General features: G+C 40.4%; 1 pseudogene across 1 annotated transcript; it reads right to left on the bottom strand.

Moving 5' to 3' along the window:
- Nucleotides 1-340: 340 nt before the first annotated feature.
- LOC148013543 (cullin-1-like) lies at nucleotides 341-9,227 on the bottom strand (annotated as a pseudogene). The gene is made up of 19 exons (XR_015688952.1): nucleotides 8,759-9,227; nucleotides 8,562-8,661; nucleotides 8,286-8,471; nucleotides 8,120-8,167; nucleotides 7,816-8,019; nucleotides 7,651-7,728; nucleotides 6,702-6,791; nucleotides 6,499-6,579; nucleotides 5,922-5,984; nucleotides 5,755-5,790; nucleotides 2,656-2,742; nucleotides 2,428-2,577; nucleotides 2,294-2,349; nucleotides 2,093-2,213; nucleotides 1,862-2,021; nucleotides 1,642-1,785; nucleotides 1,343-1,561; nucleotides 1,073-1,240; nucleotides 341-967 (listed from the first exon to the last, which is right to left on the bottom strand). The product of XR_015688952.1 is annotated as a cullin-1-like (transcript).
- Between the last annotated feature and the right edge of the window lie 1,603 nt (nucleotides 9,228-10,830).

Below are 10,830 nucleotides of genomic sequence, written 5' to 3'. Positions count from 1 at the left end.
AGGAAGAGGCAGGTCTCTGAAAGAGCGTAAGGCTGAAACGGAACAGAGAATGGCAAATATCCTCCTGTGTATAAGAAATGGAAGGAACGTAAGACTTAAATGGAAGAGAATGGCAAATATCCTCCTGTATATAAGAAATGCAGCCTCAGAGTACTTGCTAGCTTCACCCTTTCATTCAGATTTCCCCGTTTCGGCATCCTTGTTCACATTGAGCAAAGGATTGTACACCTTAGAAGCTATCTATGAAAGTTTATGTATATGGGATGATAAAGTTATGGACTGGTTGATCATGAAAGATGGTTTATGGTTTGTACTGAACCATAACCACTGCAGCAGTATGTAAATCGTATTTACTTTCTATTAGTTAAAACATTTTCAAGAAACAAAAATCGTGAAATGTCTCCCAAAATGGATGTTGAAGCTGCCATCCAGAAAATGATTGCTTTACATAAAAATGCCCAAGGCCTCTATAATCTATAAATTATATTACAGAAGCACCAGAACTGATGCGGATCTCATCATAGGAGATGGTTAAGGCACACACGCATGCTCCTACAAATGACATGAAAAGCATGCTCTCACGTTTGGCTACTCAAGAGAATACGTGCGCCAAAACGAACAGATTTTTTGTGGGCGAAACGTATGCCAACAAACCCAGTCCACAAACGGTCGAGGCATCTTCTGAACATTCGATTTTTGAACCACCACCGGCAAGCATTGCAAGCTTAACGGTGAGTGGATGTTACATCAGACTACTCCTAGAAGAGACTCGCTTCGGAATGAGAAGAGCTTAGTTATCGACCAAATATTCACTCGCTCCACAGGGAGCCTTCCGTCACGATCGTCGAGGGAACTCGTCTAGTATTCAAGCGAGATATCTAACTATATTGGGGTTCTCGCTGTCCCGCTCCAAATACTCCCGAGCAATGAGACCTTCTATCCGTTTCTTTATAACCTTGAAATCAGGCTGAACAGAAAAAGTTGTTTAGATCTTCAGAAATTATCCAGAACTATCTAATCCACGTGTTTAGCTGCATCAAACTCATTACAGAGTGTGAAATACAGTTTATACCTTGAATGTGCGTCCCAATTGTTCTACACAATCCAATACCAACTGCTGATAGGGTAGAACTTTGCGACTCTTCATAATGCGGACAACAGAAGCATCAATGGCATGGCGCCTGTCTTTGTCCACATCTTCAATAACTTTCTTCTTTTCATCCATGGGAGGAAGAGGGATCTTCGTTTGGTTTTGTGTTTTTTTTGGAATAGAAAACGATAATATTAGTTTGCTGTAAGCTGAAGATAATTAGATGCATACGAAGTACAAAAAATGAAGTACCTTGATTCGTCTCATTTTGTTAGTGAACGTCCCATTGAATTCAAAGACATCAGTATTTCCCACAATCTTGGTGTAGGGCTCCTTAATCAGAATCTTATACTTTGCACAAGATAATGAATGGAGCAACCTTATAACATCCTCATCTGTGAGGTTCAGCTCACTCTTTATCTCTGAGTAACTAAGCCTGTCTGCTGAATTGAATAACAATAGTACTGCAGCCTGACAAAACATTAGCTAAAGATAAGCCGCTGACACCAAAACGAGTAGTTTGATTCACTTTTGTTCTGGTGTAGGACTACCTGGTAGGTGGTAACTATGAGTTCAATGGGCTTCGAATTGAACTTTCCAATGGCATTGCATGTCCCCAATGAGTAAACCCATGTCAATTTTCGATGCTTTGTTCTGGTTTGGTAAAACTCTTTGAAAGTTTCCACACATTTAACCTGCAAACTTGAGCCTACTGTAAGATGGAGCCTTTAATGAATCTGTGGGAAAATTGACCTTAATCTGAAAGCATACCATTTCGGCAGGCAGTCAAGTCTGAAGACTTATAGCTAGGCCAAAATCCTGTTGTCAGAACCGTGACCATCAGATCAATACCAGGGTGTGACTCGCAGTTCTCATTTAAATAATCCTCAAAGGAAGCCTGATTTTCTCTTGCCAATGTCAAGTCAGTAACCTGCAGACAGAACAGCAAATTATCATTCAATATGAACAAGCCCCAAGGCTTTCAACAAGCTAGCAACTTACCATGCCTTCCATTTTGGATGTACATTGACCTCCACATTGCTGTTTCAATTTTGTTAAGATACTTCGTTCATAGTCATCATTGGCACTCTTGTCAAAGAGAAGTCTACGAGCAAGTTTTTTCCTGCAGGCAATACTAATGATGCTGAAGAAGGGAGAAAAATGTATATTCAAGAAGTCAAGATCTTAGATAAGATCAAAAACCTGTAAAATTCAGCGAACAAGTCTTTGTCATTAATATACGCAAGAAGTTTGACAACCTGCAATACATTATGTCGCTTGATCTAGCTTCCATACTTTCCAAATGCAAATTAACAGATGCAAAACAACCATGGAACCTTTTCTAGCATATCCTCAATGGCCTCATCACTTGATTTTTCACTTCCTCCTTTCCTTAGAAGATTATCACAAAATGTTGCTAGAAGTTCTGCACTCGTGCTGCCTGCAACCCCTTTATTGAAGAACACCTCAAATGCTTCCTTTAAAGCCTGCCAGCAACATGAAAACTTTGTTTAAAAGCTCAAAAATCACTCTGCTTAAGCATGACTGCATGTAACACACCTTGCCTTGTGGAAAAGTGAGTGACGTGCGAAACATTCACTCACATACTGCAAATACTTGTGATGCAAGTCAATCACATTTCGTACAAATGCCTGCAACGAAAAGAAATGTTGAAGCAATATTCAGGAATTAATCTATGAGCCGATATCATTAAATCCCATCTACCTTCGTACAAATGCCTGCAACGAAAAGAAATGTTGAAGCAACATTCAGGAATTAATCTATGAGCTGATATCATTAAATCCCATCTATCGTCTAGAACCATGTTACCAAGGAGAGACAGACTAGAACAATAATAAAGGCAAACTCGGTTCACACTGTGGCAAGCTAGCGACAATGTGAAACACAAACAGCCTATACATGAAACGCAAACCACCTATCAACAACCAATCCAAGATCAGTCAAAGAGTGAGTCTGTTTCAAAATTCTACAATACTAGTAAATGTAACAGCATTGTGATGGGACAACACAACACCAACTACATGGCAGCCCCGCGCCCTGCTATGGAAGATAAGCATAATTGCACGTGTGAAAATCTTCCTGGTACTATTTCAAAAACACATACCGATATTCGTTCCCCTTGTGGAGGATTCAGATCCCTTAATATCACACAGCAACCACTCATTCAATCTGTTTAGTTACAAGAGACCTAAAAAAATAAGTGCCCATTTCTAACCTAAAAGCTTTTCACATGCCTTCAAGGTCTTTTGCAGTGCTCTAATAACAAGAGTGCAATGTTCTCAGCTTTCACAAGAAAAAAAAAAGTGCAGGAGGTGCACATGAGATTATAGTTCTCCAAACTTAACGAACAGCACATCTGGAAGTGACGAGATTTTGGATGCACCCTAAAGTGTGCACATGGCACAGAGAGAGAGAGAGAGAGCACACCAAACAGCAAGCAAGAGCACTTTAACATGCCAAAACAAAATAGAAATACAAACCCTATGGTTTGTAACCTTATCCAAAGTAGTGGAAACCCAAGAGGGTAGAAATTGCCCACTTGTAGGTGTGTTCAAGCCAACTGACAAATACAATGTATTAACAAAACCCCTAGAGGAAATGATGTGAACATGAACAAAGATGCACGAGCTCCATCCCCAAATAGTGGCAAGGCCAAACATGAACAAAGATGCACCAGCTTCATCCCCAAATGCTGGCAAGCCATAGCCTTGCAAAAGACTTTGAGCTTTCTATTGGATAAAGCTTTGGTGAATATGCTTGCTCTGTTCCTTGTGTCATAATGACAGTGTACCTCAATGTGCTTTGTCAGAAACTGAATTCCTTGCAGCTACCAATGCCCTCTACCTGTCAGAGGAAATGAAAATGAGATGTAGAACCCCATGTGCTCAGCTTCACAGCTGGAGGTAGCCACTGCTAGTTACATCCTACTAAGCCAAGTAATGCATACATCATGAAAGTAAGAAACAATTTCCAGTCATAGACACAAGTGTAATAACAATACATACAATCAAATTAGCTGACCTATCCACAATACCTTTTGCCAATGTCCTCCACTGCCCAAGTAGGATTACTTGTCACCATGACATAGTCAAATTAATCTCACATGTGCACAACTTAAGTGTCCAAAGGGCATTGAGTTAAAAATTAGCGTTCTCATCAAAGAACTTAATTTTAAAATAGTGAAAATGGTTATTATAGGGTTCATAAAGCCTTATAGTTCAAGGGCTTGTAGCATTTGTATAGGGCATTGTCACACTGAGAAAGAGACCACCATGCTTTAAGAGGATGCCCACACACATCAACAGCCATGATTCTCAGAACCTCCACTATCCTCATAATCAACATCCTCTCCTAACCAAAGCAGATCATGATGAATAGGCCACCCAGATCATGGATTGAGTGAGTACTACCAAAGGAGTCACTCTCAACTTGAGCTCCTTGTCCACTTGGAACACATCATCACGATCATTGTTACTCTCGTCACCAATCATTACCAGCTCTGAACTGTTGGGCTCCCACTAATAGTCTTTCTATATCACCATGTTTCCTACCTCGAAGTTAACTGCAAGGTTGTTATTCATCAACCATCTCTTCTACAAAACAGTGCATTCTATGGGTTGGACTTGATTAATCGGATGGCATTGTCATATGATTAGAGCCAAATAATCATAACTGCCTAGTTACAAAAGATAGAACCTAAGCTAACACTGTTTTAGGGGATTGGATGTGCGACTATTATGCTACAACAAAAGGGGCAACACTTAGATTCCCCTTGTTTCACATTCTCTTCAAACCAAGTGTAGTGTTAGCCACTCTCAACTTTGATTGAATGTAAAGTGATATTTGTTAATTGGGCATTAGATTGCTATTAGGAATTTGCTGGTTAGGAAGACCATACAAATATAGGAACCCTCAAGTCAACCCTTGTGGATCAAGGCCTTGTCACTCCAATACAACCATCCGACTAGCTAAGTCTATACATCCTATGGGGTCCAAACGGTGTTGCTCATGGAGAGGTGTCTGAACAACTACTAAATGTTACCTCGTCTAACCTAGCTAGGGGTGGGCACATCTCACAATATTCCCACCAAGACTGCTGCTGTCCTCTGCTGCATAGCCTCTTTGCAAAGGAGAACCTCTAGTGCCCCTTGGACAATATCTATCTCATGCATCCTGCTGTGCTTGAACAGATGCAGAAGGATCATTCTGGCTGGTGACAGGCTCAGTGCTCATCAACCAAACCTGGTTTGGGCTCATAAGGGGGACCAGCAAATCAAGGCCCTGACGAAAAGAGCAACATGAAATTTCACTTACATTTTCCACCCACTTGGAAGGTCCAAGGTACACTGATGACCCTTAAAAGCTTCAGCATTCTTTTGGAGGTTCCACAAAATTCAAGCACTAACCTACGACATTATATAGGTCAAATATCGATCAGTATATATCTTAAGCTATTATCACCTGAAAATACCAAAGGCAGTGAGTATTGGATAATGAAATGATTCAAAACATTTCACACAGATTCAAAGCCAAGCTGGAGAATTTCAGACTTGCATCTCCTTTGCCATTAAGAGAGTCTGTAAGCAGATTGTGAAATCAATATTTACAAAACTCACAAAAAGACTGATGTGCCTGGTATGTACCTGATCTGTGCCACCAACAATATCCTTCTTCTCTGCCTGCTTCACGTGACGTAACAATTAAATTTTCCTTTTTTTTCCAGTGACTATTGTATGACACCATGTAACAAGATTTCAACAACCTGGCTCCATAGATCTGCTGATTAGAAAATTCACTGGGTTTAAAGTACCTTTTTAGCAGTAGCTGCATCTTCAGCTTGCTTTACCAGTGACATTCCCTCATCGGTCACATGCTGCAGAATGGCGTCGATAAGAAGTGTCCAAAACCAGGATAAAATTTATAAAAACTAAAGCAGTAACCAATGCAAGCTCTTTAAAACATCTGTCCAGACTTTATATAAATGAAACACCCATGTCATGTGGAAATGAGAGATATGGTGACAAAAGCTCTCAGATTTCAGTGGTGCTTTGGCAAATCTTACATGCAAGCTACTGTTACAACTCAGGTTCTAGAGTGACTCAAGCAAATCAAAGCTACAACTCAGGCTTTAGAGTCACTCAAACAAATCAAAGCTCACTATTTCAGAAATGGAACAGAAAGTGTGGACTTTCTGAGCAGAAGAGAGTAGAGAGCACAAGGACAAGCTTTTCTCATCATGTAATTAGCTCCAGCTAAGACAGTGCTCCTTTGTGATATGCAGTACTCCAAGTAAGGGAGTTGCATGTGCTATAGAGACATGGTATGTCTGTGCCCAAGAACCCAATGCATATCAAGATTTGGAGCATGGCTTACAAAATCCAACTTGCCTTTTTAAATACATCGGCAATCGGTTCAAGGCCCTTTGTAATGTTGCAAAAGAGCCGATACATTCTCGAAAGCTCCTCAACCTACAGCCAAAAACATTAATATCCTAATTTCAGCACCTCCAGTTGGACAAATTTTCACTCATCACAGGACTTTGCAAATACAGCACCATCAACCACCAGAATCAAGTGGAATCAAGTGGAACCTTGTCATCTCTAAGCAAAGCCTGACAGCCTGAATGCTCTTTCTCCAAAAGTTGCTGCTCATACTGAGATAGTAATTGCTGTTGCACTGTCTGCAAAATTTGACCACAAAACTTACAACTTACCAACAATCCATGATACATTGATTGAAGAATCTGAAGATTTGCTATGAACCTAATATTCAGCCAATACTGATGTACAATGCATTTGTTGAACAATCTGAAGATTTGCTGGGAAGCCAATATTCAGCCACTACTGTTGCATGGCTAGCCTTAGAGAAGTCCCATGAAATACAGACCAGTTTATCCTGACTGTGTAGAGACAAGCTGCTACAAGTAGTGAACTAACTTCAGCTTTCATAATTAGAATTGGTGGCTCCGTATGTCCACTGATCCATATGGTACTTCCTCTTCTCTGCTTGCTCAGGGTATCTCCATGTATCCACACGACAAATGCAAAATGTATTCAAGCTTGTGAAGCATGTTCTAACTAGCAGATCACAGCAAAGGTAACAAACTAAGCAGGAATTGTGAGCCAAACTTCTGCTGCTCAAATGCATCAACTGAAAAACTAGCCACGAAATAATCTTTGGGTGCATGCAAAAATATCCATATTTCTCCTTCAAATTATGCAGGTTACATCTCCAGTTCTTAACACACCAATGTCTTAAATTTCTAAAGACAAATAGATACCTCCAGAAGTTTTGATTCGCTGCTAACGTGAAGGTAATGCACAACCCTTCCCTTCTCTTGCCTCAGGCACTCAAGGTAACAAACTAAGCAGGAATTGTGAGCCAAACTTCTGCTGCTCAAATGCATCAACTGAAAAACTAGCCACGAAATAATCTTTGGGTGCATGCAAAAATATCCATATTTCTCCTTCAAATTATGCAGGTTACATCTCCAGTTCTTAACACACCAATGTCTTAAATTTCTAAAGACAAATAGATACCTCCAGAAGTTTTGATTCGCTGCTAACGTGAAGGTAATGCACAACCCTTTCCTTCTCTTGCCTCAGGCACTCCTCAGCCTAAACTTGCAGACCATCACACAGCATAAGATGTTGGAAAAACCAAAAGAAAGTCATCAGAATTGCTCAATGTGTTCGTAATGGCACCTTGAGCATGTAGACTGGGCATGCATCTTGCTGAATCCATAAACTAGCCTTTCGAGAATAATAGGCAGCAGTGTCTTCAAGCATGAACTCCTCAAAGTCACCTTCATAAGTTCCCATTGTTCCCATTCCAATCTCTAGAAAAATGCCTAGCACATTCTTCAGCAAAGCTCGATCTATCTGCTCACCCTCACGCTCTTCATCTATCTGTGCAACCCAATCCAAAGATTGGCGATCATTCACATAGGCAACACTTCTAAAATTTGTAAGACAAAGCTTTCAGCCAAGTAAAGAAACAAGCCCTTACCAATGCTATCACTGCATCCTTTACATTAGATTTCATCTCCTGGTAAACCTGAAAGGAGACAAACTTGCCACAATAAAAAAGATGCACACTTTGAAGGGCCTCTCTCTCAGATGCTAGACATAAGTAACACATAGAACATTCTGGTGCTTCTAGATATGTGACTTACCAGATCTCTAAAGCATATCAAACCAACATCAGATACATTTAGCAGATATCTCGGAGCAGTGAAGTGTCTATCAAGGTACTTGAAGAAGCGTGACAACCACCTAACCATGACCTTGTGATTGTACCATCGTTTCACCAGCTCTCTCAACATGAATTCGTCGTGCTTATCTCTGATAGCAGGTAAAACCTAAATATAAAAAGGAGAAGGCCTTACCTTACACCAGAGAAAACCGCATTACAGAATCATAAATGACGATGTGATTCAGATTATACGCACCATAGATTGGATGTACTCTTCAAAAGACTCTCTGTATCTGTCGTACAGCTGCTGCGAATAGTCCTGTGGGGGCATCTGAGTGCACATGTTGTATATTGTACTGATCAAAATCAGTGTCAAGGACACTAGAAACCTAAACCTGCTTTATGATAAACCAGACAACAATTCGCAAAGACAAGACGACCGGACAAGGATACGTGTAGAGCATCATGTATTCCGTGGGGTTGAACTGTTGCTCGGGTACACCTTCGAGGATGTTCTTGAGCTTTGTGATCCCTTTCTTCATCAAATTCCATCCTGTCTCAAGATCTATGACCTCCCTACCGATCGTAGTAGTCATCCTGAAAGGAAGGCAGTCACATGCGGCTGGTTTTGTCAATCTGCACTGGCGCTGCCTTCCACCTGCTTTCGATGTTTTCCTCTTCTTTTTCGCTCGCTTCGTATCCCCTTGCCTGCCTCCCCGTATACCTCTATTCCTGCCTACGTCCTTCCGTCTGTCTCTTCTGTCGGATATTTTATATAGGCGAATCCTTGACCCGTAATGGTGATGGCGATGTTGAGAAGGAAAGTGTCCAACATCCATGACGAAAGAAATAAGCCACTTCTCTATCTGTATCTATATCTATATCGCTCCCGCAATGATGATGGCGATGTTGAGAATGAAAATGTCCAAAGTCCATGACGAAAGAAATAGACCGCTTCTATATCTGTATCTATATCTATATCGCTCTCACCTTTACGCTTCTATACTCTATACTACAAATGTCCAAAGTCCATGACCAAAGAAATAGACCGCTTCTATATATGTATCTATATCTATATCGCTCTCTCCTTTACACTTCTATACTCTATACTACTAATATCGCTCCCGCAATGATGATGGCGATGTTGAGAATGAAAATGTCCAAAGTCCATGACAAAAGAAATAGACCGCTTCTATATCTGTATCTATATCTATATCGCTCTCACCTTTACACTTCTATACTCTATACTACTAATTTTCGCATCTACCAAGCCAATTACCAAACCTCTCTCTACATCTATATCTATATCGCTCTCATCTATACTCTCAACTACTAATTTTTGCATCTACCAAGCCAATTAGCAAACCTGACATAATATATGTAAGCACACATCCCAAAGCATTTCAAAAAAGCAGACTGTATATGGTGTATTCTCTCTCCTCTCATGTGCCATGCGTGGCTTTCTTTTCTCTCCCCCGTTTACTCTTTCTTGCAAGTGCCATACATTAAATCACATCTTTTTTTACCCAAGTCATTGGATGTACCTCCTCCCTCTCTCTCTCTCTCTCTCTCTCTCTCTCTCTCTCTCTCTCATGTACCATCTATCTTTTTGTGCCAATCCCGCCCATTTGTTCTCGCTCTTTCCCTCTCTTACTTCACTACTAAAGCCTAAGTGGTGCATACAAACTGGCATTTGACAAGGAAGGAGCAGCAATAGTAGGGATGGTGAGCATTTAACAAGGAAGGAGTTGCAAACGATAGGGATGATGAATATAGGAATGAAGTAGGCGGATACGATGATGTTGTTGCTACTAAACTGTGGTGCTTGTATTCATGTTCCTAAGGATTGAACATGTAGATATAGTTAGCTGAGGCATACCTCATCATAGCCCAATGGGATGGAACTCTTTCATTTTATTATTTATCATCATTCCATTAAGCTATTTGCTTTGTATGAAGTTAGATTTACCACTATTCCATTATTTATTAGCATTGTCCTTTAGGGCATGCTTATACAATGGTGCCCACTGTTAACTTTAGTTAAGTGATCCACTTAGCCTTGAAATATGTGGATGTTTTGCTTTTCGAGAAAGGAGTTTATTTTAGAAGACTAAAGAAAAAGGGCTCTCTCTCTCTCTCTCTCTCTCTCTCTCTCTCTCTCTCTCTCTCTCTCTCTCTCTCTCTCTCTCTCTCTCTCTCTCTCTCTCTCTCTCTCGTGAAGAAAAAAAGGACAATGCTCTTGCACACGATAGTGCACCCTTGTTCACTATGAATCAAGTTAATTATAACTATATCATTTAGATGGCATTAATTGCCAAGTCTGAAATGCATTTGTCATGGTAAGAATTGTATTTAAACCTATTGTGAATGAAAATTTGTGCATGCGTATATGCACACAGGTAGGGGTATGTGTGTGTGTGGAGTAAGTTCCATGCGATTATGGTGAGAAACGTGCATGAAGCTTTTATGCGAGAAGAGAATTGAGCAATTGATGGGAGGCTAACATGGTCTATGCTTTAGAGTAC

Source organism: Lygodium microphyllum, chromosome 26, assembly GCF_053477565.2.
Source record: "Lygodium microphyllum isolate KBCC chromosome 26, Lygodium_microphyllum_v1.1.10, whole genome shotgun sequence".
In the NCBI taxonomy this organism is placed as follows: Eukaryota; Viridiplantae; Streptophyta; class Polypodiopsida; order Schizaeales; family Lygodiaceae; genus Lygodium; species Lygodium microphyllum.
Note: the sequence above shows the minus strand (reverse complement) of the source record. Positions and strands in the feature narration are given on the sequence as shown.